This window comes from Triturus cristatus, chromosome 8 (genome assembly GCF_964204655.1).
Source record: "Triturus cristatus chromosome 8, aTriCri1.1, whole genome shotgun sequence".
Lineage (NCBI taxonomy): Eukaryota > Metazoa > Chordata > Amphibia > Caudata > Salamandridae > Triturus > Triturus cristatus.
Genome location: NC_140591.1, coordinates 735,305,575 through 735,328,744, shown reverse-complemented (window position 1 = coordinate 735,328,744; position 23,170 = coordinate 735,305,575). Strand labels below are relative to the sequence as shown.

The window sequence follows — 23,170 nt, the reverse complement described above, 5'->3', positions numbered from 1 at the left end:
CTCAAACGATAGCACTATCATTTACAAGTGTCTCCTTTTATTCCGTCCCAGCTTTGGACACGTCTTACAGGAAGTCAGCCCTTATTTATATATTTCTTCAGTGGCTGAAGCTTAATGAGAAAGAGTAACAAGTTGTTCATAACAACATAAGAAACACATTGTGCATTTTCTCTTAAATACTCCTTCACTTTGTGCCAAAAGAAATACCAAGGTGAATACCTAGGCCACAGATTCAAGCTAAAGATCTTCCTGCTGAATGCAAGGCGCATTAAAAACTGCATATCGCTGGACTAAAGCATTCCTTGCATAGCCTCTAACATCATAACATAACTGAGCTGCTAGCAGCAAGCTAACCAATACCTTTCTGAAATGAGAATGACATGTGCTTATCTGCTCAATCAGTGCTCAATCAGGCTCGATCAGGTGAGATTTAGAAAAGGTGGAAAGGGTCCAAGTGGATGCCCCTTCCTTTTTAGGGTGGGTCCTGCTGACTATCATAGGATTGCTTGTAAAAGTGGCCAGGGTCAGAGGAAAAGCTGCCAACACTTCTTAGCGTTCTCTATAGATGCAGCCATTTTCTGTGACTGTAATTTCGGCCTTTTCCCAGAAGTCTCTATTCTGCCTATGCAAATTAACAAAAAAAGCAGTGCTTATTCCTCACTTGCTCAAATGTCCTTCCTGTCCAGAAAGCTCTGATTAAGCATGCTTATTTTCTTTTTCTGGGATATTTTAAATTGTTTCGCTGTCCAGTCTGTGGCAGTAGAAAGCTGCTTATGATGCCAGGTTTTGATGAATCCCCAAGGTACAAGTACAGAGGAATATATCAGTCTCTAGGATATGGAACTTTTAGCTAACACATCACAATATGTGATGCTTGCCAAGAAAACACTACATTCTGGAGCGCTGATGATCAGAACATTCTGCTCCTGAAGGATAGAAAAGACAGCTTGATTGAAATAAAGTCTGTTTATATTGACGCTCTCTCTCTCCCTATATATACATACATGCATACACACACACACACAGGTATGTCATGCATTTCTTCAGATTTGTTTCAACCATTTACCATTTATTGGAGAATCCCTACTTTTCAAGTGACTGCAAATGAAGTCATCTCTGGCACTTTTTGTGCAAAGTAAGAGACACACATGACACCTTTTTATAAAAGTCATCGGTTTCTTTGTTACTGTGTACTTTCAAAGCATGGGGCTTTCACACGTCAGGTAAACCTGATTACCACTACACAACAAAAGCAGATGCAGCTTTCTTATCTATGTCGTGATAGAACAGTTGTGAATTGAGTAGAAGAAGGGCCCTGATGTGATACTTATTACATGCAGCCTGTAAGATAGTCAAACATGCAGGCTAGGAAGGAAGATGCAAATATCAATGTATTAGAAAAACACCTAAAGGCGAGTGATATGCTTTCATTCATGCATGGCTAGGAAAAATCGCCATACTGTTGCAAACATTCTTACACCACCAACTGGAAATAAATGATTCTGACATTAAACGTAAAGGTGACAATGCATTTGTATCATCACCCTGAGAAGGATCATCTTGGAATTGAGCCGAGGGCCTCTGCACTCAAAGCCAGAAACACTCCACTAAAATAAGATTCCTGTTGGTGCCAACAATTCTCCATGTTAATGCTTGTTCTAGGTGAGCAGTGAACCGATTGCAGGGCTCTTTTGAAAGCAAGGTCTGAGAACCAACAGATACATCCACACGCCGATTACTTTAGTGTTTTGAGAGAATTCCCTTTCTTGGAACGAGATTGCATGAAATAATCTTCAGGGCATGGACAATTCCATGGCAAAACGGCACCTATCAACATTGTAGCCAACACAATATAACAACTGTTTCTGCCCGGTTTCGAACCGGGGACCTTTCGCGTGTGAGGCGAACGTGATAACCACTACACTACAGAAACAGATACCTACAGTTGATTTTTCTGTAATGAAACTGCTCCGAACTGGCTATTCCATGGGCCTCTGGCTTTAGATTTCTTTCATGCAACCTGCCCGACATCCCTAGCTGAACGCTCGTACATGCCATGCAAGACCAGATGTTTGGTATTAGCTCAGACTGGGCAGGGCTGAAGCATGAGACTCTAGCAAAGAATTATCCACTACTGCAAAGAAAAAATTGATGTTGGTTTTGAAACGCAAACTTCAAAACAACTTGAAAAGAGTACCAAGAAAAGGGCTCGTCCGGGATTTGAACCCGGGACCTCTCGCACCCAAAGCGAGAATCATACCCCTAGACCAACGAGCCCTCAAAATCCTCTTACCTCTCAAAAGCTAATACCGGCTCTAAGCCCGCAATGAAGATCATGCTGGTATCTTTATGATGCTTGGTCTGTGAATACGCATGAAAGTCAGTCTCAACTTACCCTTTCTCAAACGATAGCACTATCATTTACAAGTGTCTCCTTTTATTCCGTCCCAGCTTTGGACACGTCTTACAGGAAGTCAGCCCTTATTTATATATTTCTTCAGTGGCTGAAGCTTAATGAGAAAGAGTAACAAGTTGTTCATAACAACATAAGAAACACATTGTGCATTTTCTCTTAAATACTCCTTCACTTTGTGCCAAAAGAAATACCAAGGTGAATACCTAGGCCACAGATTCAAGCTAAAGATCTTCCTGCTGAATGCAAGGCGCAATAAAAACTGCATATCGCTGGACTAAAGCATTCCTTGCATAGCCTCTAACATCATAACATAACTGAGCTGCTAGCAGGAAGCTAACCAATACCTTTCTGAAATGAGAATGACATGTGCTTATCTGCTCAATCAGTGCTCAATCAGGCTCGATCAGGCGAGATTTAGAAAAGGTGGAAAGGGTCCAAGTGGATGCCCCTTCCTTTTTAGGGTGGGTCCTGCTGACTATCATAGGATTGCTTGTAAAAGTGGCCAGGGTCAGAGGAAAAGCTGCCAACACTTCTTAGCGTTCTCTATAGATGCAGCCATTTTCTGTGACTGTAATTTCGGCCTTTTCCCAGAAGTCTCTATTCTGCCTATGCAAATTAACAAAAGCAGTGCTTATTCCTCACTTGCTCAAATGTCCTTCCTGTCCAGAAAGCTCTGATTAAGCATGCTTATTTTCTTTTTCTGGGATATTTTAAATTGTTTCGCTGTCCAGTCTGTGGCAGTAGAAAGCTGCTTATGATGCCAGGTTTTGATGAATCCCCAAGGTACAAGTACAGAGGAATATATCAGTCTCTAGGATATGGAACTTTTAGCTAACACATCACAATATGTGATGCTTGCCAAGAAAACACTACATTCTGGAGCGCTGATGATCAGAACATTCTGCTCCTGAAGGATAGAAAAGACAGCTTGATTGAAATAAAGTCTGTTTATATTGACGCTCTCTCTCTCCCTATATATACATACATGCATACACACACACACACAGGTATGTCATGCATTTCTTCAGATTTGTTTCAACCATTTACCATTTATTGGAGAATCCCTACTTTTCAAGTGACTGCAAATGAAGTCATCTCTGGCACTTTTTGTGCAAAGTAAGAGACACACATGACACCTTTTTATAAAAGTCATCGGTTTCTTTGTTACTGTGTACTTTCAAAGCATGGGGCTTTCACACGTCAGGTAAACCTGATTACCACTACACAACAAAAGCAGATGCAGCTTTCTTATCTATGTCGTGATAGAACAGTTGTGAATTGAGTAGAAGAAGGGCCCTGATGTGATACTTATTACATGCAGCCTGTAAGATAGTCAAACATGCAGGCTAGGAAGGAAGATGCAAATATCAATGTATTAGAAAAACACCTAAAGGCGAGTGATATGCTTTCATTCATGCATGGCTAGGAAAAATCGCCATACTGTTGCAAACATTCTTACACCACCAACTGGAAATAAATGATTCTGACATTAAACGTAAAGGTGACAATGCATTTGTATCATCACCCTGAGAAGGATCATCTTGGAATTGAGCCGAGGGCCTCTGCACTCAAAGCCAGAAACACTCCACTAAAATAAGATTCCTGTTGGTGCCAACAATTCTCCATGTTAATGCTTGTTCTAGGTGAGCAGTGAACCGATTGCAGGGCTCTTTTGAAAGCAAGGTCTGAGAACCAACAGATACATCCACACGCCGATTACTTTAGTGTTTTGAGAGAATTCCCTTTCTTGGAACGAGATTGCATGAAATAATCTTCAGGGCTTGGACAATTCCATGGCAAAACGGCACCTATCAACATTGTAGCCAACACAATATAACAACTGTTTCTGCCCGGTTTCGAACCGGGGACCTTTCGCGTGTGAGGCGAACGTGATAACCACTACACTACAGAAACAGATACCTACAGTTGATTTTTCTGTAATGAAACTGCTCCGAACTGGCTATTCCATGGGCCTCTGGCTTTAGATTTCTTTCATGCAACCTGCCCGACATCCCTAGCTGAACGCTCGTACATGCCATGCAAGACCAGATGTTTGGTATTAGCTCAGACTGGGCAGGGCTGAAGCATGAGACTCTAGCAAAGAATTATCCACTACTGCAAAGAAAAAATTGATGTTGGTTTTGAAACGCAAACTTCAAAACAACTTGAAAAGAGTACCAAGAAAAGGGCTCGTCCGGGATTTGAACCCGGGACCTCTCGCACCCAAAGCGAGAATCATACCCCTAGACCAACGAGCCCTCAAAATCCTCTTACCTCTCAAAAGCTAATACCGGCTCTAAGCCCGCAATGAAGATCATGCTGGTATCTTTATGATGCTTGGTCTGTGAATACGCATGAAAGTCAGTCTCAACTTACCCTTTCTCAAACGATAGCACTATCATTTACAAGTGTCTCCTTTTATTCCGTCCCAGCTTTGGACACGTCTTACAGGAAGTCAGCCCTTATTTATATATTTCTTCAGTGGCTGAAGCTTAATGAGAAAGAGTAACAAGTTGTTCATAACAACATAAGAAACACATTGTGCATTTTCTCTTAAATACTCCTTCACTTTGTGCCAAAAGAAATACCAAGGTGAATACCTAGGCCACAGATTCAAGCTAAAGATCTTCCTGCTGAATGCAAGGCGCATTAAAAACTGCATATCGCTGGACTAAAGCATTCCTTGCATAGCCTCTAACATCATAACATAACTGAGCTGCTAGCAGCAAGCTAACCAATACCTTTCTGAAATGAGAATGACATGTGCTTATCTGCTCAATCAGTGCTCAATCAGGCTCGATCAGGCGAGATTTAGAAAAGGTGGAAAGGGTCCAAGTGGATGCCCCTTCCTTTTTAGGGTGGGTCCTGCTGACTATCATAGGATTGCTTGTAAAAGTGGCCAGGGTCAGAGGAAAAGCTGCCAACACTTCTTAGCGTTCTCTATAGATGCAGCCATTTTCTGTGACTGTAATTTCGGCCTTTTCCCAGAAGTCTCTATTCTGCCTATGCAAATTAACAAAAGCAGTGCTTATTCCTCACTTGCTCAAATGTCCTTCCTGTCCAGAAAGCTCTGATTAAGCATGCTTATTTTCTTTTTCTGGGATATTTTAAATTGTTTCGCTGTCCAGTCTGTGGCAGTAGAAAGCTGCTTATGATGCCAGGTTTTGATGAATCCCCAAGGTACAAGTACAGAGGAATATATCAGTCTCTAGGATATGGAACTTTTAGCTAACACATCACAATATGTGATGCTTGCCAAGAAAACACTACATTCTGGAGCGCTGATGATCAGAACATTCTGCTCCTGAAGGATAGAAAAGACAGCTTGATTGAAATAAAGTCTGTTTATATTGACGCTCTCTCTCTCCCTATATATACATACATGCATACACACACACACACAGGTATGTCATGCATTTCTTCAGATTTGTTTCAACCATTTACCATTTATTGGAGAATCCCTACTTTTCAAGTGACTGCAAATGAAGTCATCTCTGGCACTTTTTGTGCAAAGTAAGAGACACACATGACACCTTTTTATAAAAGTCATCGGTTTCTTTGTTACTGTGTACTTTCAAAGCATGGGGCTTTCACACGTCAGGTAAACCTGATTACCACTACACAACAAAAGCAGATGCAGCTTTCTTATCTATGTCGTGATAGAACAGTTGTGAATTGAGTAGAAGAAGGGCCCTGATGTGATACTTATTACATGCAGCCTGTAAGATAGTCAAACATGCAGGCTAGGAAGGAAGATGCAAATATCAATGTATTAGAAAAACACCTAAAGGCGAGTGATATGCTTTCATTCATGCATGGCTAGGAAAAATCGCCATACTGTTGCAAACATTCTTACACCACCAACTGGAAATAAATGATTCTGACATTAAACGTAAAGGTGACAATGCATTTGTATCATCACCCTGAGAAGGATCATCTTGGAATTGAGCCGAGGGCCTCTGCACTCAAAGCCAGAAACACTCCACTAAAATAAGATTCCTGTTGGTGCCAACAATTCTCCATGTTAATGCTTGTTCTAGGTGAGCAGTGAACCGATTGCAGGGCTCTTTTGAAAGCAAGGTCTGAGAACCAACAGATACATCCACACGCCGATTACTTTAGTGTTTTGAGAGAATTCCCTTTCTTGGAACGAGATTGCATGAAATAATCTTCAGGGCTTGGACAATTCCATGGCAAAACTGCACCTATCAACATTGTAGCCAACACAATATAACAACTGTTTCTGCCCGGTTTCGAACCGGGGACCTTTCGCGTGTGAGGCGAACGTGATAACCACTACACTACAGAAACAGATACCTACAGTTGATTTTTCTGTAATGAAACTGCTCCGAACTGGCTATTCCATGGGCCTCTGGCTTTAGATTTCTTTCATGCAACCTGCCCGACATCCCTAGCTGAACGCTCGTACATGCCATGCAAGACCAGATGTTTGGTATTAGCTCAGACTGGGCAGGGCTGAAGCATGAGACTCTAGCAAAGAATTATCCACTACTGCAAAGAAAAAATTGATGTTGGTTTTGAAACGCAAACTTCAAAACAACTTGAAAAGAGTACCAAGAAAAGGGCTCGTCCGGGATTTGAACCCGGGACCTCTCGCACCCAAAGCGAGAATCATACCCCTAGACCAACGAGCCCTCAAAATCCTCTTACCTCTCAAAAGCTAATACCGGCTCTAAGCCCGCAATGAAGATCATGCTGGTATCTTTATGATGCTTGGTCTGTGAATACGCATGAAAGTCAGTCTCAACTTACCCTTTCTCAAACGATAGCACTATCATTTACAAGTGTCTCCTTTTATTCCGTCCCAGCTTTGGACACGTCTTACAGGAAGTCAGCCCTTATTTATATATTTCTTCAGTGGCTGAAGCTTAATGAGAAAGAGTAACAAGTTGTTCATAACAACATAAGAAACACATTGTGCATTTTCTCTCAAATACTCCTTCACTTTGTGCCAAAAGAAATACCAAGGTGAATACCTAGGCCACAGATTCAAGCTAAAGATCTTCCTGCTGAATGCAAGGCGCAATAAAAACTGCATATCGCTGGACTAAAGCATTCCTTGCATAGCCTCTAACATCATAACATAACTGAGCTGCTAGCAGCAAGCTAACCAATACCTTTCTGAAATGAGAATGACATGTGCTTATCTGCTCAATCAGTGCTCAATCAGGCTCGATCAGGCGAGATTTAGAAAAGGTGGAAAGGGTCCAAGTGGATGCCCCTTCCTTTTTAGGGTGGGTCCTGCTGACTATCATAGGATTGCTTGTAAAAGTGGCCAGGGTCAGAGGAAAAGCTGCCAACACTTCTTAGCGTTCTCTATAGATGCAGCCATTTTCTGTGACTGTAATTTCGGCCTTTTCCCAGAAGTCTCTATTCTGCCTATGCAAATTAACAAAAGCAGTGCTTATTCCTCACTTGCTCAAATGTCCTTCCTGTCCAGAAAGCTCTGATTAAGCATGCTTATTTTCTTTTTCTGGGATATTTTAAATTGTTTCGCTGTCCAGTCTGTGGCAGTAGAAAGCTGCTTATGATGCCAGGTTTTGATGAATCCCCAAGGTACAAGTACAGAGGAATATATCAGTCTCTAGGATATGGAACTTTTAGCTAACACATCACAATATGTGATGCTTGCCAAGAAAACACTACATTCTGGAGCGCTGATGATCAGAACATTCTGCTCCTGAAGGATAGAAAAGACAGCTTGATTGAAATAAAGTCTGTTTATATTGACGCTCTCTCTCTCCCTATATATACATACATGCATACACACACACACACAGGTATGTCATGCATTTCTTCAGATTTGTTTCAACCATTTACCATTTATTGGAGAATCCCTACTTTTCAAGTGACTGCAAATGAAGTCATCTCTGGCACTTTTTGTGCAAAGTAAGAGACACACATGACACCTTTTTATAAAAGTCATCGGTTTCTTTGTTACTGTGTACTTTCAAAGCATGGGGCTTTCACACGTCAGGTAAACCTGATTACCACTACACAACAAAAGCAGATGCAGCTTTCTTATCTATGTCGTGATAGAACAGTTGTGAATTGAGTAGAAGAAGGGCCCTGATGTGATACTTATTACATGCAGCCTGTAAGATAGTCAAACATGCAGGCTAGGAAGGAAGATGCAAATATCAATGTATTAGAAAAACACCTAAAGGCGAGTGATATGCTTTCATTCATGCATGGCTAGGAAAAATCGCCATACTGTTGCAAACATTCTTACACCACCAACTGGAAATAAATGATTCTGACATTAAACGTAAAGGTGACAATGCATTTGTATCATCACCCTGAGAAGGATCATCTTGGAATTGAGCCGAGGGCCTCTGCACTCAAAGCCAGAAACACTCCACTAAAATAAGATTCCTGTTGGTGCCAACAATTCTCCATGTTAATGCTTGTTCTAGGTGAGCAGTGAACCGATTGCAGGGCTCTTTTGAAAGCAAGGTCTGAGAACCAACAGATACATCCACACGCCGATTACTTTAGTGTTTTGAGAGAATTCCCTTTCTTGGAACGAGATTGCATGAAATAATCTTCAGGGCTTGGACAATTCCATGGCAAAACGGCACCTATCAACATTGTAGCCAACACAATATAACAACTGTTTCTGCCCGGTTTCGAACCGGGGACCTTTCGCGTGTGAGGCGAACGTGATAACCACTACACTACAGAAACAGATACCTACAGTTGATTTTTCTGTAATGAAACTGCTCCGAACTGGCTATTCCATGGGCCTCTGGCTTTAGATTTCTTTCATGCAACCTGCCCGACATCCCTAGCTGAACGCTCGTACATGCCATGCAAGACCAGATGTTTGGTATTAGCTCAGACTGGGCAGGGCTGAAGCATGAGACTCTAGCAAAGAATTATCCACTACTGCAAAGAAAAAATTGATGTTGGTTTTGAAACGCAAACTTCAAAACAACTTGAAAAGAGTACCAAGAAAAGGGCTCGTCCGGGATTTGAACCCGGGACCTCTCGCACCCAAAGCGAGAATCATACCCCTCGACCAACGAGCCCTCAAAATCCTCTTACCTCTCAAAAGCTAATACCGGCTCTAAGCCCGCAATGAAGATCATGCTGGTATCTTTATGATGCTTGGTCTGTGAATACGCATGAAAGTCAGTCTCAACTTACCCTTTCTCAAACGATAGCACTATCATTTACAAGTGTCTCCTTTTATTCCGTCCCAGCTTTGGACACGTCTTACAGGAAGTCAGCCCTTATTTATATATTTCTTCAGTGGCTGAAGCTTAATGAGAAAGAGTAACAAGTTGTTCATAACAACATAAGAAACACATTGTGCATTTTCTCTTAAATACTCCTTCACTTTGTGCCAAAAGAAATACCAAGGTGAATACCTAGGCCACAGATTCAAGCTAAAGATCTTCCTGCTGAATGCAAGGCGCAATAAAAACTGCATATCGCTGGACTAAAGCATTCCTTGCATAGCCTCTAACATCATAACATAACTGAGCTGCTAGCAGCAAGCTAACCAATACCTTTCTGAAATGAGAATGACATGTGCTTATCTGCTCAATCAGTGCTCAATCAGGCTCGATCAGGCGAGATTTAGAAAAGGTGGAAAGGGTCCAAGTGGATGCCCCTTCCTTTTTAGGGTGGGTCCTGCTGACTATCATAGGATTGCTTGTAAAAGTGGCCAGGGTCAGAGGAAAAGCTGCCAACACTTCTTAGCGTTCTCTATAGATGCAGCCATTTTCTGTGACTGTAATTTCGGCCTTTTCCCAGAAGTCTCTATTCTGCCTATGCAAATTAACAAAAGCAGTGCTTATTCCTCACTTGCTCAAATGTCCTTCCTGTCCAGAAAGCTCTGATTAAGCATGCTTATTTTCTTTTTCTGGGATATTTTAAATTGTTTCGCTGTCCAGTCTGTGGCAGTAGAAAGCTGCTTATGATGCCAGGTTTTGATGAATCCCCAAGGTACAAGTACAGAGGAATATATCAGTCTCTAGGATATGGAACTTTTAGCTAACACATCACAATATGTGATGCTTGCCAAGAAAACACTACATTCTGGAGCGCTGATGATCAGAACATTCTGCTCCTGAAGGATAGAAAAGACAGCTTGATTGAAATAAAGTCTGTTTATATTGACGCTCTCTCTCTCCCTATATATACATACATGCATACACACACACACACAGGTATGTCATGCATTTCTTCAGATTTGTTTCAACCATTTACCATTTATTGGAGAATCCCTACTTTTCAAGTGACTGCAAATGAAGTCATCTCTGGCACTTTTTGTGCAAAGTAAGAGACACACATGACACCTTTTTATAAAAGTCATCGGTTTCTTTGTTACTGTGTACTTTCAAAGCATGGGGCTTTCACACGTCAGGTAAACCTGATTACCACTACACAACAAAAGCAGATGCAGCTTTCTTATCTATGTCGTGATAGAACAGTTGTGAATTGAGTAGAAGAAGGGCCCTGATGTGATACTTATTACATGCAGCCTGTAAGATAGTCAAACATGCAGGCTAGGAAGGAAGATGCAAATATCAATGTATTAGAAAAACACCTAAAGGCGAGTGATATGCTTTCATTCATGCATGGCTAGGAAAAATCGCCATACTGTTGCAAACATTCTTACACCACCAACTGGAAATAAATGATTCTGACATTAAACGTAAAGGTGACAATGCATTTGTATCATCACCCTGAGAAGGATCATCTTGGAATTGAGCCGAGGGCCTCTGCACTCAAAGCCAGAAACACTCCACTAAAATAAGATTCCTGTTGGTGCCAACAATTCTCCATGTTAATGCTTGTTCTAGGTGAGCAGTGAACCGATTGCAGGGCTCTTTTGAAAGCAAGGTCTGAGAACCAACAGATACATCCACACGCCGATTACTTTAGTGTTTTGAGAGAATTCCCTTTCTTGGAACGAGATTGCATGAAATAATCTTCAGGGCTTGGACAATTCCATGGCAAAACGGCACCTATCAACATTGTAGCCAACACAATATAACAACTGTTTCTGCCCGGTTTCGAACCGGGGACCTTTCGCGTGTGAGGCGAACGTGATAACCACTACACTACAGAAACAGATACCTACAGTTGATTTTTCTGTAATGAAACTGCTCCGAACTGGCTATTCCATGGGCCTCTGGCTTTAGATTTCTTTCATGCAACCTGCCCGACATCCCTAGCTGAACGCTCGTACATGCCATGCAAGACCAGATGTTTGGTATTAGCTCAGACTGGGCAGGGCTGAAGCATGAGACTCTAGCAAAGAATTATCCACTACTGCAAAGAAAAAATTGATGTTGGTTTTGAAACGCAAACTTCAAAACAACTTGAAAAGAGTACCAAGAAAAGGGCTCGTCTGGGATTTGAACCCGGGACCTCTCGCACCCAAAGCGAGAATCATACCCCTAGACCAACGAGCCCTCAAAATCCTCTTACCTCTCAAAAGCTAATACCGGCTCTAAGCCCGCAATGAAGATCATGCTGGTATCTTTATGATGCTTGGTCTGTGAATACGCATGAAAGTCAGTCTCAACTTACCCTTTCTCAAACGATAGCACTATCATTTACAAGTGTCTCCTTTTATTCCGTCCCAGCTTTGGACACGTCTTACAGGAAGTCAGCCCTTATTTATATATTTCTTCAGTGGCTGAAGCTTAATGAGAAAGAGTAACAAGTTGTTCATAACAACATAAGAAACACATTGTGCATTTTCTCTTAAATACTCCTTCACTTTGTGCCAAAAGAAATACCAAGGTGAATACCTAGGCCACAGATTCAAGCTAAAGATCTTCCTGCTGAATGCAAGGCGCATTAAAAACTGCATATCGCTGGACTAAAGCATTCCTTGCATAGCCTCTAACATCATAACATAACTGAGCTGCTAGCAGCAAGCTAACCAATACCTTTCTGAAATGAGAATGACATGTGCTTATCTGCTCAATCAGTGCTCGATCAGGCTCGATCAGGTGAGATTTAGAAAAGGTGGAAAGGGTCCAAGTGGATGCCCCTTCCTTTTTAGGGTGGGTCCTGCTGACTATCATAGGATTGCTTGTAAAAGTGGCCAGGGTCAGAGGAAAAGCTGCCAACACTTCTTAGCGTTCTCTATAGATGCAGCCATTTTCTGTGACTGTAATTTCGGCCTTTTCCCAGAAGTCTCTATTCTGCCTATGCAAATTAACAAAAGCAGTGCTTATTCCTCACTTGCTCAAATGTCCTTCCTGTCCAGAAAGCTCTGATTAAGCATGCTTATTTTCTTTTTCTGGGATATTTTAAATTGTTTCGCTGTCCAGTCTGTGGCAGTAGAAAGCTGCTTATGATGCCAGGTTTTGATGAATCCCCAAGGTACAAGTACAGAGGAATATATCAGTCTCTAGGATATGGAACTTTTAGCTAACACATCACAATATGTGATGCTTGCCAAGAAAACACTACATTCTGGAGCGCTGATGATCAGAACATTCTGCTCCTGAAGGATAGAAAAGACAGCTTGATTGAAATAAAGTCTGTTTATATTGACGCTCTCTCTCTCCCTATATATACATACATGCATACACACACACACACAGGTATGTCATGCATTTCTTCAGATTTGTTTCAACCATTTACCATTTATTGGAGAATCCCTACTTTTCAAGTGACTGCAAATGAAGTCATCTCTGGCACTTTTTGTGCAAAGTAAGAGACACACATGACACCTTTTTATAAAAGTCATCGGTTTCTTTGTTACTGTGTACTTTCAAAGCATGGGGCTTTCACACGTCAGGTAAACCTGATTACCACTACACAACAAAAGCAGATGCAGCTTTCTTATCTATGTCGTGATAGAACAGTTGTGAATTGAGTAGAAGAAGGGCCCTGATGTGATACTTATTACATGCAGCCTGTAAGATAGTCAAACATGCAGGCTAGGAAGGAAGATGCAAATATCAATGTATTAGAAAAACACCTAAAGGCGAGTGATATGCTTTCATTCATGCATGGCTAGGAAAAATCGCCATACTGTTGCAAACATTCTTACACCACCAACTGGAAATAAATGATTCTGACATTAAACGTAAAGGTGACAATGCATTTGTATCATCACCCTGAGAAGGATCATCTTGGAATTGAGCCGAGGGCCTCTGCACTCAAAGCCAGAAACACTCCACTAAAATAAGATTCCTGTTGGTGCCAACAATTCTCCATGTTAATGCTTGTTCTAGGTGAGCAGTGAACCGATTGCAGGGCTCTTTTGAAAGCAAGGTCTGAGAACCAACAGATACATCCACACGCCGATTACTTTAGTGTTTTGAGAGAATTCCCTTTCTTGGAACGAGATTGCATGAAATAATCTTCAGGGCATGGACAATTCCATGGCAAAACGGCACCTATCAACATTGTAGCCAACACAATATAACAACTGTTTCTGCCCGGTTTCGAACCGGGGACCTTTCGCGTGTGAGGCGAACGTGATAACCACTACACTACAGAAACAGATACCTACAGTTGATTTTTCTGTAATGAAACTGCTCCGAACTGGCTATTCCATGGGCCTCTGGCTTTAGATTTCTTTCATGCAACCTGCCCGACATCCCTAGCTGAACGCTCGTACATGCCATGCAAGACCAGATGTTTGGTATTAGCTCAGACTGGGCAGGGCTGAAGCATGAGACTCTAGCAAAGAATTATCCACTACTGCAAAGAAAAAATTGATGTTGGTTTTGAAACGCAAACTTCAAAAGAACTTGAAAAGAGTACCAAGAAAAGGGCTCGTCCGGGATTTGAACCCGGGACCTCTCGCACCCAAAGCGAGAATCATACCCCTAGACCAACGAGCCCTCAAAATCCTCTTACCTCTCAAAAGCTAATACCGGCTCTAAGCCCGCAATGAAGATCATGCTGGTATCTTTATGATGCTTGGTCTGTGAATACGCATGAAAGTCAGTCTCAACTTACCCTTTCTCAAACGATAGCACTATCATTTACAAGTGTCTCCTTTTATTCCGTCCCAGCTTTGGACACGTCTTACAGGAAGTCAGCCCTTATTTATATATTTCTTCAGTGGCTGAAGCTTAATGAGAAAGAGTAACAAGTTGTTCATAACAACATAAGAAACACATTGTGCATTTTCTCTTAAATACTCCTTCACTTTGTGCCAAAAGAAATACCAAGGTGAATACCTAGGCCACAGATTCAAGCTAAAGATCTTCCTGCTGAATGCAAGGCGCAATAAAAACTGCATATCGCTGGACTAAAGCATTCCTTGCATAGCCTCTAACATCATAACATAACTGAGCTGCTAGCAGCAAGCTAACCAATACCTTTCTGAAATGAGAATGACATGTGCTTATCTGCTCAATCAGTGCTCAATCAGGCTCGATCAGGCGAGATTTAGAAAAGGTGGAAAGGGTCCAAGTGGATGCCCCTTCCTTTTTAGGGTGGGTCCTGCTGACTATCATAGGATTGCTTGTAAAAGTGGCCAGGGTCAGAGGAAAAGCTGCCAACACTTCTTAGCGTTCTCTATAGATGCAGCCATTTTCTGTGACTGTAATTTCGGCCTTTTCCCAGAAGTCTCTATTCTGCCTATGCAAATTAACAAAAGCAGTGCTTATTCCTCACTTGCTCAAATGTCCTTCCTGTCCAGAAAGCTCTGATTAAGCATGCTTATTTTCTTTTTCTGGGATATTTTAAATTGTTTCGCTGTCCAGTCTGTGGCAGTAGAAAGCTGCTTATGATGCCAGGTTTTGATGAATCCCCAAGGTACAAGTACAGAGGAATATATCAGTCTCTAGGATATGGAACTTTTAGCTAACACATCACAATATGTGATGCTTGCCAAGAAAACACTACATTCTGGAGCGCTGATGATCAGAACATTCTGCTCCTGAAGGATAGAAAAGACAGCTTGATTGAAATAAAGTCTGTTTATATTGACGCTCTCTCTCTCCCTATATATACATACATGCATACACACACACACACAGGTATGTCATGCATTTCTTCAGATTTGTTTCAACCATTTACCATTTATTGGAGAATCCCTACTTTTCAAGTGACTGCAAATGAAGTCATCTCTGGCACTTTTTGTGCAAAGTAAGAGACACACATGACACCTTTTTATAAAAGTCATCGGTTTCTTTGTTACTGTGTACTTTCAAAGCATGGGGCTTTCACACGTCAGGTAAACCTGATTACCACTACACAACAAAAGCAGATGCAGCTTTCTTATCTATGTCGTGATAGAACAGTTGTGAATTGAGTAGAAGAAGGGCCCTGATGTGATACTTATTACATGCAGCCTGTAAGATAGTCAAACATGCAGGCTAGGAAGGAAGATGCAAATATCAATGTATTAGAAAAACACCTAAAGGCGAGTGATATGCTTTCATTCATGCATGGCTAGGAAAAATCGCCATACTGTTGCAAACATTCTTACACCACCAACTGGAAATAAATGATTCTGACATTAAACGTAAAGGTGACAATGCATTTGTATCATCACCCTGAGAAGGATCATCTTGGAATTGAGCCGAGGGCCTCTGCACTCAAAGCCAGAAACACTCCACTAAAATAAGATTCCTGTTGGTGCCAACAATTCTCCATGTTAATGCTTGTTCTAGGTGAGCAGTGAACCGATTGCAGGGCTCTTTTGAAAGCAAGGTCTGAGAACCAACAGATACATCCACACGCCGATTACTTTAGTGTTTTGAGAGAATTCCCTTTCTTGGAACGAGATTGCATGAAATAATCTTCAGGGCTTGGACAATTCCATGGCAAAACGGCACCTATCAACATTGTAGCCAACACAATATAACAACTGTTTCTGCCCGGTTTCGAACCGGGGACCTTTCGCGTGTGAGGCGAACGTGATAACCACTACACTACAGAAACAGATACCTACAGTTGATTTTTCTGTAATGAAACTGCTCCGAACTGGCTATTCCATGGGCCTCTGGCTTTAGATTTCTTTCATGCAACCTGCCCGACATCCCTAGCTGAACGCTCGTACATGCCATGCAAGACCAGATGTTTGGTATTAGCTCAGACTGGGCAGGGCTGAAGCATGAGACTCTAGCAAAGAATTATCCACTACTGCAAAGAAAAAATTGATGTTGGTTTTGAAACGCAAACTTCAAAACAACTTGAAAAGAGTACCAAGAAAAGGGCTCGTCCGGGATTTGAACCCGGGACCTCTCGCACCCAAAGCGAGAATCATACCCCTAGACCAACGAGCCCTCAAAATCCTCTTACCTCTCAAAAGCTAATACCGGCTCTAAGCCCGCAATGAAGATCATGCTGGTATCTTTATGATGCTTGGTCTGTGAATACGCATGAAAGTCAGTCTCAACTTACCCTTTCTCAAACGATAGCACTATCATTTACAAGTGTCTCCTTTTATTCCGTCCCAGCTTTGGACACGTCTTACAGGAAGTCAGCCCTTATTTATATATTTCTTCAGTGGCTGAAGCTTAATGAGAAAGAGTAACAAGTTGTTCATAACAACATAAGAAACACATTGTGCATTTTCTCTTAAATACTCCTTCACTTTGTGCCAAAAGAAATACCAAGGTGAATACCTAGGCCACAGATTCAAGCTAAAGATCTTCCTGCTGAATGCAAGGCGCATTAAAAACTGCATATCGCTGGACTAAAGCATTCCTTGCATAGCCTCTAACATCATAACATAACTGAGCTGCTAGCAGCAAGCTAACCAATACCTTTCTGAAATGAGAATGACATGTGCTTATCTGCTCAATCAGTGCTCAATCAGGCTCGATCAGGCGAGATTTAGAAAAGGTGGAAAGGGTCCAAGTGGATGCCCCTTCCTTTTTAGGGTGGGTCCTGCTGACTATCATAGGATTGCTTGTAAAAGTGGCCAGGGTCAGAGGAAAAGCTGCCAACACTTCTTAGCGTTCTCTATAGATGCAGCCATTTTCTGTGACTGTAATTTCGGCCTTTTCCCAGAAGTCTCTATTCTGCCTATGCAAATTAACAAAAGCAGTGCTTATTCCTCACTTGCTCAAATGTCCTTCCTGTCCAGAAAGCTCTGATTAAGCATGCTTATTTTCTTTTTCTGGGATATTTTAAATTGTTTCGCTGTCCAGTCTGTGGCAGTAGAAAGCTGCTTATGATGCCAGGTTTTGATGAATCCCCAAGGTACAAGTACAGAGGAATATATCAGTCTCTAGGATATGGAACTTTTAGCTAACACATCACAATATGTGATGCTTGCCAAGAAAACACTACATTCTGGAGCGCTGATGATCAGAACATTCTGCTCCTGAAGGATAGAAAAGACAGCTTGATTGAAATAAAGTCTGTTTATATTGACGCTCTCTCTCTCCCTATATATACATACATGCATACACACACACACACAGGTATGTCATGCATTTCTTCAGATTTGTTTCAACCATTTACCATTTATTGGAGAATCCCTACTTTTCAAGTGACTGCAAATGAAGTCATCTCTGGCACTTTTTGTGCAAAGTAAGAGACACACATGACACCTTTTTATAAAAGTCATCGGTTTCTTTGTTACTGTGTACTTTCAAAGCATGGGGCTTTCACACGTCAGGTAAACCTGATTACCACTACACAACAAAAGCAGATGCAGCTTTCTTATCTATGTCGTGATAGAACAGTTGTGAATTGAGTAGAAGAAGGGCCCTGATGTGATACTTATTACATGCAGCCTGTAAGATAGTCAAACATGCAGGCTAGGAAGGAAGATGCAAATATCAATGTATTAGAAAAACACCTAAAGGCGAGTGATATGCTTTCATTCATGCATGGCTAGGAAAAATCGCCATACTGTTGCAAACATTCTTACACCACCAACTGGAAATAAATGATTCTGACATTAAACGTAAAGGTGACAATGCATTTGTATCATCACCCTGAGAAGGATCATCTTGGAATTGAGCCGAGGGCCTCTGCACTCAAAGCCAGAAACACTCCACTAAAATAAGATTCCTGTTGGTGCCAACAATTCTCCATGTTAATGCTTGTTCTAGGTGAGCAGTGAACCGATTGCAGGGCTCTTTTGAAAGCAAGGTCTGAGAACCAACAGATACATCCACACGCCGATTACTTTAGTGTTTTGAGAGAATTCCCTTTCTTGGAACGAGATTGCATGAAATAATCTTCAGGGCTTGGACAATTCCATGGCAAAACGGCACCTATCAACATTGTAGCCAACACAATATAACAACTGTTTCTGCCCGGTTTCGAACCGGGGACCTTTCGCGTGTGAGGCGAACGTGATAACCACTACACTACAGAAACAGATACCTACAGTTGATTTTTCTGTAATGAAACTGCTCCGAACTGGCTATTCCATGGGCCTCTGGCTTTAGATTTCTTTCATGCAACCTGCCCGACATCCCTAGCTGAACGCTCGTACATGCCATGCAAGACCAGATGTTTGGTATTAGCTCAGACTGGGCAGGGCTGAAGCATGAGACTCTAGCAAAGAATTATCCACTACTGCAAAGAAAAAATTGATGTTGGTTTTGAAACGCAAACTTCAAAACAACTTGAAAAGAGTACCAAGAAAAGGGCTCGTCCGGGATTTGAACCCGGGACCTCTCGCACCCAAAGCGAGAATCATACCCCTCGACCAACGAGCCCTCAAAATCCTCTTACCTCTCAAAAGCTAATACCGGCTCTAAGCCCGCAATGAAGATCATGCTGGTATCTTTATGATGCTTGGTCTGTGAATACGCATGAAAGTCAGTCTCAACTTACCCTTTCTCAAACGATAGCACTATCATTTACAAGTGTCTCCTTTTATTCCGTCCCAGCTTTGGACACGTCTTACAGGAAGTCAGCCCTTATTTATATATTTCTTCAGTGGCTGAAGCTTAATGAGAAAGAGTAACAAGTTGTTCATAACAACATAAGAAACACATTGTGCATTTTCTCTTAAATACTCCTTCACTTTGTGCCAAAAGAAATACCAAGGTGAATACCTAGGCCACAGATTCAAGCTAAAGATCTTCCTGCTGAATGCAAGGCGCATTAAAAACTGCATATCGCTGGACTAAAGCATTCCTTGCATAGCCTCTAACATCATAACATAACTGAGCTGCTAGCAGCAAGCTAACCAATACCTTTCTGAAATGAGAATGACATGTGCTTATCTGCTCAATCAGTGCTCAATCAGGCTCGATCAGGCGAGATTTAGAAAAGGTGGAAAGGGTCCAAGTGGATGCCCCTTCCTTTTTAGGGTGGGTCCTGCTGACTATCATAGGATTGCTTGTAAAAGTGGCCAGGGTCAGAGGAAAAGCTGCCAACACTTCTTAGCGTTCTCTATAGATGCAGCCATTTTCTGTGACTGTAATTTCGGCCTTTTCCCAGAAGTCTCTATTCTGCCTATGCAAATTAACAAAAGCAGTGCTTATTCCTCACTTGCTCAAATGTCCTTCCTGTCCAGAAAGCTCTGATTAAGCATGCTTATTTTCTTTTTCTGGGATATTTTAAATTGTTTCGCTGTCCAGTCTGTGGCAGTAGAAAGCTGCTTATGATGCCAGGTTTTGATGAATCCCCAAGGTACAAGTACAGAGGAATATATCAGTCTCTAGGATATGGAACTTTTAGCTAACACATCACAATATGTGATGCTTGCCAAGAAAACACTACATTCTGGAGCGCTGATGATCAGAACATTCTGCTCCTGAAGGATAGAAAAGACAGCTTGATTGAAATAAAGTCTGTTTATATTGACGCTCTCTCTCTCCCTATATATACATACATGCATACACACACACACACAGGTATGTCATGCATTTCTTCAGATTTGTTTCAACCATTTACCATTTATTGGAGAATCCCTACTTTTCAAGTGACTGCAAATGAAGTCATCTCTGGCACTTTTTGTGCAAAGTAAGAGACACACATGACACCTTTTTATAAAAGTCATCGGTTTCTTTGTTACTGTGTACTTTCAAAGCATGGGGCTTTCACACGTCAGGTAAACCTGATTACCACTACACAACAAAAGCAGATGCAGCTTTCTTATCTATGTCGTGATAGAACAGTTGTGAATTGAGTAGAAGAAGGGCCCTGATGTGATACTTATTACATGCAGCCTGTAAGATAGTCAAACATGCAGGCTAGGAAGGAAGATGCAAATATCAATGTATTAGAAAAACACCTAAAGGCGAGTGATATGCTTTCATTCATGCATGGCTAGGAAAAATCGCCATACTGTTGCAAACATTCTTACACCACCAACTGGAAATAAATGATTCTGACATTAAACGTAAAGGTGACAATGCATTTGTATCATCACCCTGAGAAGGATCATCTTGGAATTGAGCCGAGGGCCTCTGCACTCAAAGCCAGAAACACTCCACTAAAATAAGATTCCTGTTGGTGCCAACAATTCTCCATGTTAATGCTTGTTCTAGGTGAGCAGTGAACCGATTGCAGGGCTCTTTTGAAAGCAAGGTCTGAGAACCAACAGATACATCCACACGCCGATTACTTTAGTGTTTTGAGAGAATTCCCTTTCTTGGAACGAGATTGCATGAAATAATCTTCAGGGCTTGGACAATTCCATGGCAAAACTGCACCTATCAACATTGTAGCCAACACAATATAACAACTGTTTCTGCCCGGTTTCGAACCGGGGACCTTTCGCGTGTGAGGCGAACGTGATAACCACTACACTACAGAAACAGATACCTACAGTTGATTTTTCTGTAATGAAACTGCTCCGAACTGGCTATTCCATGGGCCTCTGGCTTTAGATTTCTTTCATGCAACCTGCCCGACATCCCTAGCTGAACGCTCGTACATGCCATGCAAGACCAGATGTTTGGTATTAGCTCAGACTGGGCAGGGCTGAAGCATGAGACTCTAGCAAAGAATTATCCACTACTGCAAAGAAAAAATTGATGTTGGTTTTGAAACGCAAACTTCAAAACAACTTGAAAAGAGTACCAAGAAAAGGGCTCGTCCGGGATTTGAACCCGGGACCTCTCGCACCCAAAGCGAGAATCATACCCCTAGACCAACGAGCCCTCAAAATCCTCTTACCTCTCAAAAGCTAATACCGGCTCTAAGCCCGCAATGAAGATCATGCTGGTATCTTTATGATGCTTGGTCTGTGAATACGCATGAAAGTCAGTCTCAACTTACCCTTTCTCAAACGATAGCACTATCATTTACAAGTGTCTCCTTTTATTCCGTCCCAGCTTTGGACACGTCTTACAGGAAGTCAGCCCTTATTTATATATTTCTTCAGTGGCTGAAGCTTAATGAGAAAGAGTAACAAGTTGTTCATAACAACATAAGAAACACATTGTGCATTTTCTCTCAAATACTCCTTCACTTTGTGCCAAAAGAAATACCAAGGTGAATACCTAGGCCACAGATTCAAGCTAAAGATCTTCCTGCTGAATGCAAGGCGCAATAAAAACTGCATATCGCTGGACTAAAGCATTCCTTGCATAGCCTCTAACATCATAACATAACTGAGCTGCTAGCAGCAAGCTAACCAATACCTTTCTGAAATGAGAATGACATGTGCTTATCTGCTCAATCAGTGCTCAATCAGGCTCGATCAGGCGAGATTTAGAAAAGGTGGAAAGGGTCCAAGTGGATGCCCCTTCCTTTTTAGGGTGGGTCCTGCTGACTATCATAGGATTGCTTGTAAAAGTGGCCAGGGTCAGAGGAAAAGCTGCCAACACTTCTTAGCGTTCTCTATAGATGCAGCCATTTTCTGTGACTGTAATTTCGGCCTTTTCCCAGAAGTCTCTATTCTGCCTATGCAAATTAACAAAAGCAGTGCTTATTCCTCACTTGCTCAAATGTCCTTCCTGTCCAGAAAGCTCTGATTAAGCATGCTTATTTTCTTTTTCTGGGATATTTTAAATTGTTTCGCTGTCCAGTCTGTGGCAGTAGAAAGCTGCTTATGATGCCAGGTTTTGATGAATCCCCAAGGTACAAGTACAGAGGAATATATCAGTCTCTAGGATATGGAACTTTTAGCTAACACATCACAATATGTGATGCTTGCCAAGAAAACACTACATTCTGGAGCGCTGATGATCAGAACATTCTGCTCCTGAAGGATAGAAAAGACAGCTTGATTGAAATAAAGTCTGTTTATATTGACGCTCTCTCTCTCCCTATATATACATACATGCATACACACACACACACAGGTATGTCATGCATTTCTTCAGATTTGTTTCAACCATTTACCATTTATTGGAGAATCCCTACTTTTCAAGTGACTGCAAATGAAGTCATCTCTGGCACTTTTTGTGCAAAGTAAGAGACACACATGACACCTTTTTATAAAAGTCATCGGTTTCTTTGTTACTGTGTACTTTCAAAGCATGGGGCTTTCACACGTCAGGTAAACCTGATTACCACTACACAACAAAAGCAGATGCAGCTTTCTTATCTATGTCGTGATAGAACAGTTGTGAATTGAGTAGAAGAAGGGCCCTGATGTGATACTTATTACATGCAGCCTGTAAGATAGTCAAACATGCAGGCTAGGAAGGAAGATGCAAATATCAATGTATTAGAAAAACACCTAAAGGCGAGTGATATGCTTTCATTCATGCATGGCTAGGAAAAATCGCCATACTGTTGCAAACATTCTTACACCACCAACTGGAAATAAATGATTCTGACATTAAACGTAAAGGTGACAATGCATTTGTATCATCACCCTGAGAAGGATCATCTTGGAATTGAGCCGAGGGCCTCTGCACTCAAAGCCAG

At 41.7% G+C, this 23,170-nt stretch overlaps 15 non-coding genes across 15 annotated transcripts; all 15 read right to left on the bottom strand.

Annotated features, from left to right (window-relative positions):
- Positions 1-1,860: 1,860 nt before the first annotated feature.
- Positions 1,861-1,933, bottom strand: TRNAV-CAC (transfer RNA valine (anticodon CAC)). The gene has a single exon. It is a non-coding gene; the product is annotated as a tRNA-Val (tRNA).
- A 272-nt stretch (positions 1,934-2,205) lies between these two features.
- Positions 2,206-2,277, bottom strand: TRNAP-UGG (transfer RNA proline (anticodon UGG)). Its single transcript has one exon. It is a non-coding gene; the product is annotated as a tRNA-Pro (tRNA).
- Positions 2,278-4,257: 1,980 nt separating this feature from the next.
- Positions 4,258-4,330, bottom strand: TRNAV-CAC (transfer RNA valine (anticodon CAC)). Its single transcript has one exon. It is a non-coding gene; the product is annotated as a tRNA-Val (tRNA).
- A 272-nt stretch (positions 4,331-4,602) lies between these two features.
- Positions 4,603-4,674, bottom strand: TRNAP-UGG (transfer RNA proline (anticodon UGG)). Its single transcript has one exon. It is a non-coding gene; the product is annotated as a tRNA-Pro (tRNA).
- Positions 4,675-6,654: 1,980 nt separating this feature from the next.
- On the bottom strand, positions 6,655-6,727 carry TRNAV-CAC (transfer RNA valine (anticodon CAC)). Its single transcript has one exon. It is a non-coding gene; the product is annotated as a tRNA-Val (tRNA).
- A 272-nt stretch (positions 6,728-6,999) lies between these two features.
- Positions 7,000-7,071, bottom strand: TRNAP-UGG (transfer RNA proline (anticodon UGG)). The gene has a single exon. It is a non-coding gene; the product is annotated as a tRNA-Pro (tRNA).
- A 1,980-nt stretch (positions 7,072-9,051) lies between these two features.
- Positions 9,052-9,124, bottom strand: TRNAV-CAC (transfer RNA valine (anticodon CAC)). Its single transcript has one exon. It is a non-coding gene; the product is annotated as a tRNA-Val (tRNA).
- Positions 9,125-11,448: 2,324 nt separating this feature from the next.
- Positions 11,449-11,521, bottom strand: TRNAV-CAC (transfer RNA valine (anticodon CAC)). The gene has a single exon. It is a non-coding gene; the product is annotated as a tRNA-Val (tRNA).
- Positions 11,522-13,845: 2,324 nt separating this feature from the next.
- Positions 13,846-13,918, bottom strand: TRNAV-CAC (transfer RNA valine (anticodon CAC)). Its single transcript has one exon. It is a non-coding gene; the product is annotated as a tRNA-Val (tRNA).
- A 272-nt stretch (positions 13,919-14,190) lies between these two features.
- Positions 14,191-14,262, bottom strand: TRNAP-UGG (transfer RNA proline (anticodon UGG)). The gene has a single exon. It is a non-coding gene; the product is annotated as a tRNA-Pro (tRNA).
- Positions 14,263-16,242: 1,980 nt separating this feature from the next.
- TRNAV-CAC (transfer RNA valine (anticodon CAC)) lies at positions 16,243-16,315 on the bottom strand. The gene has a single exon. It is a non-coding gene; the product is annotated as a tRNA-Val (tRNA).
- Positions 16,316-16,587: 272 nt separating this feature from the next.
- Positions 16,588-16,659, bottom strand: TRNAP-UGG (transfer RNA proline (anticodon UGG)). Its single transcript has one exon. It is a non-coding gene; the product is annotated as a tRNA-Pro (tRNA).
- A 1,980-nt stretch (positions 16,660-18,639) lies between these two features.
- Positions 18,640-18,712, bottom strand: TRNAV-CAC (transfer RNA valine (anticodon CAC)). The gene has a single exon. It is a non-coding gene; the product is annotated as a tRNA-Val (tRNA).
- A 2,324-nt stretch (positions 18,713-21,036) lies between these two features.
- Positions 21,037-21,109, bottom strand: TRNAV-CAC (transfer RNA valine (anticodon CAC)). Its single transcript has one exon. It is a non-coding gene; the product is annotated as a tRNA-Val (tRNA).
- Positions 21,110-21,381: 272 nt separating this feature from the next.
- Positions 21,382-21,453, bottom strand: TRNAP-UGG (transfer RNA proline (anticodon UGG)). Its single transcript has one exon. It is a non-coding gene; the product is annotated as a tRNA-Pro (tRNA).
- Between the last annotated feature and the right edge of the window lie 1,717 nt (positions 21,454-23,170).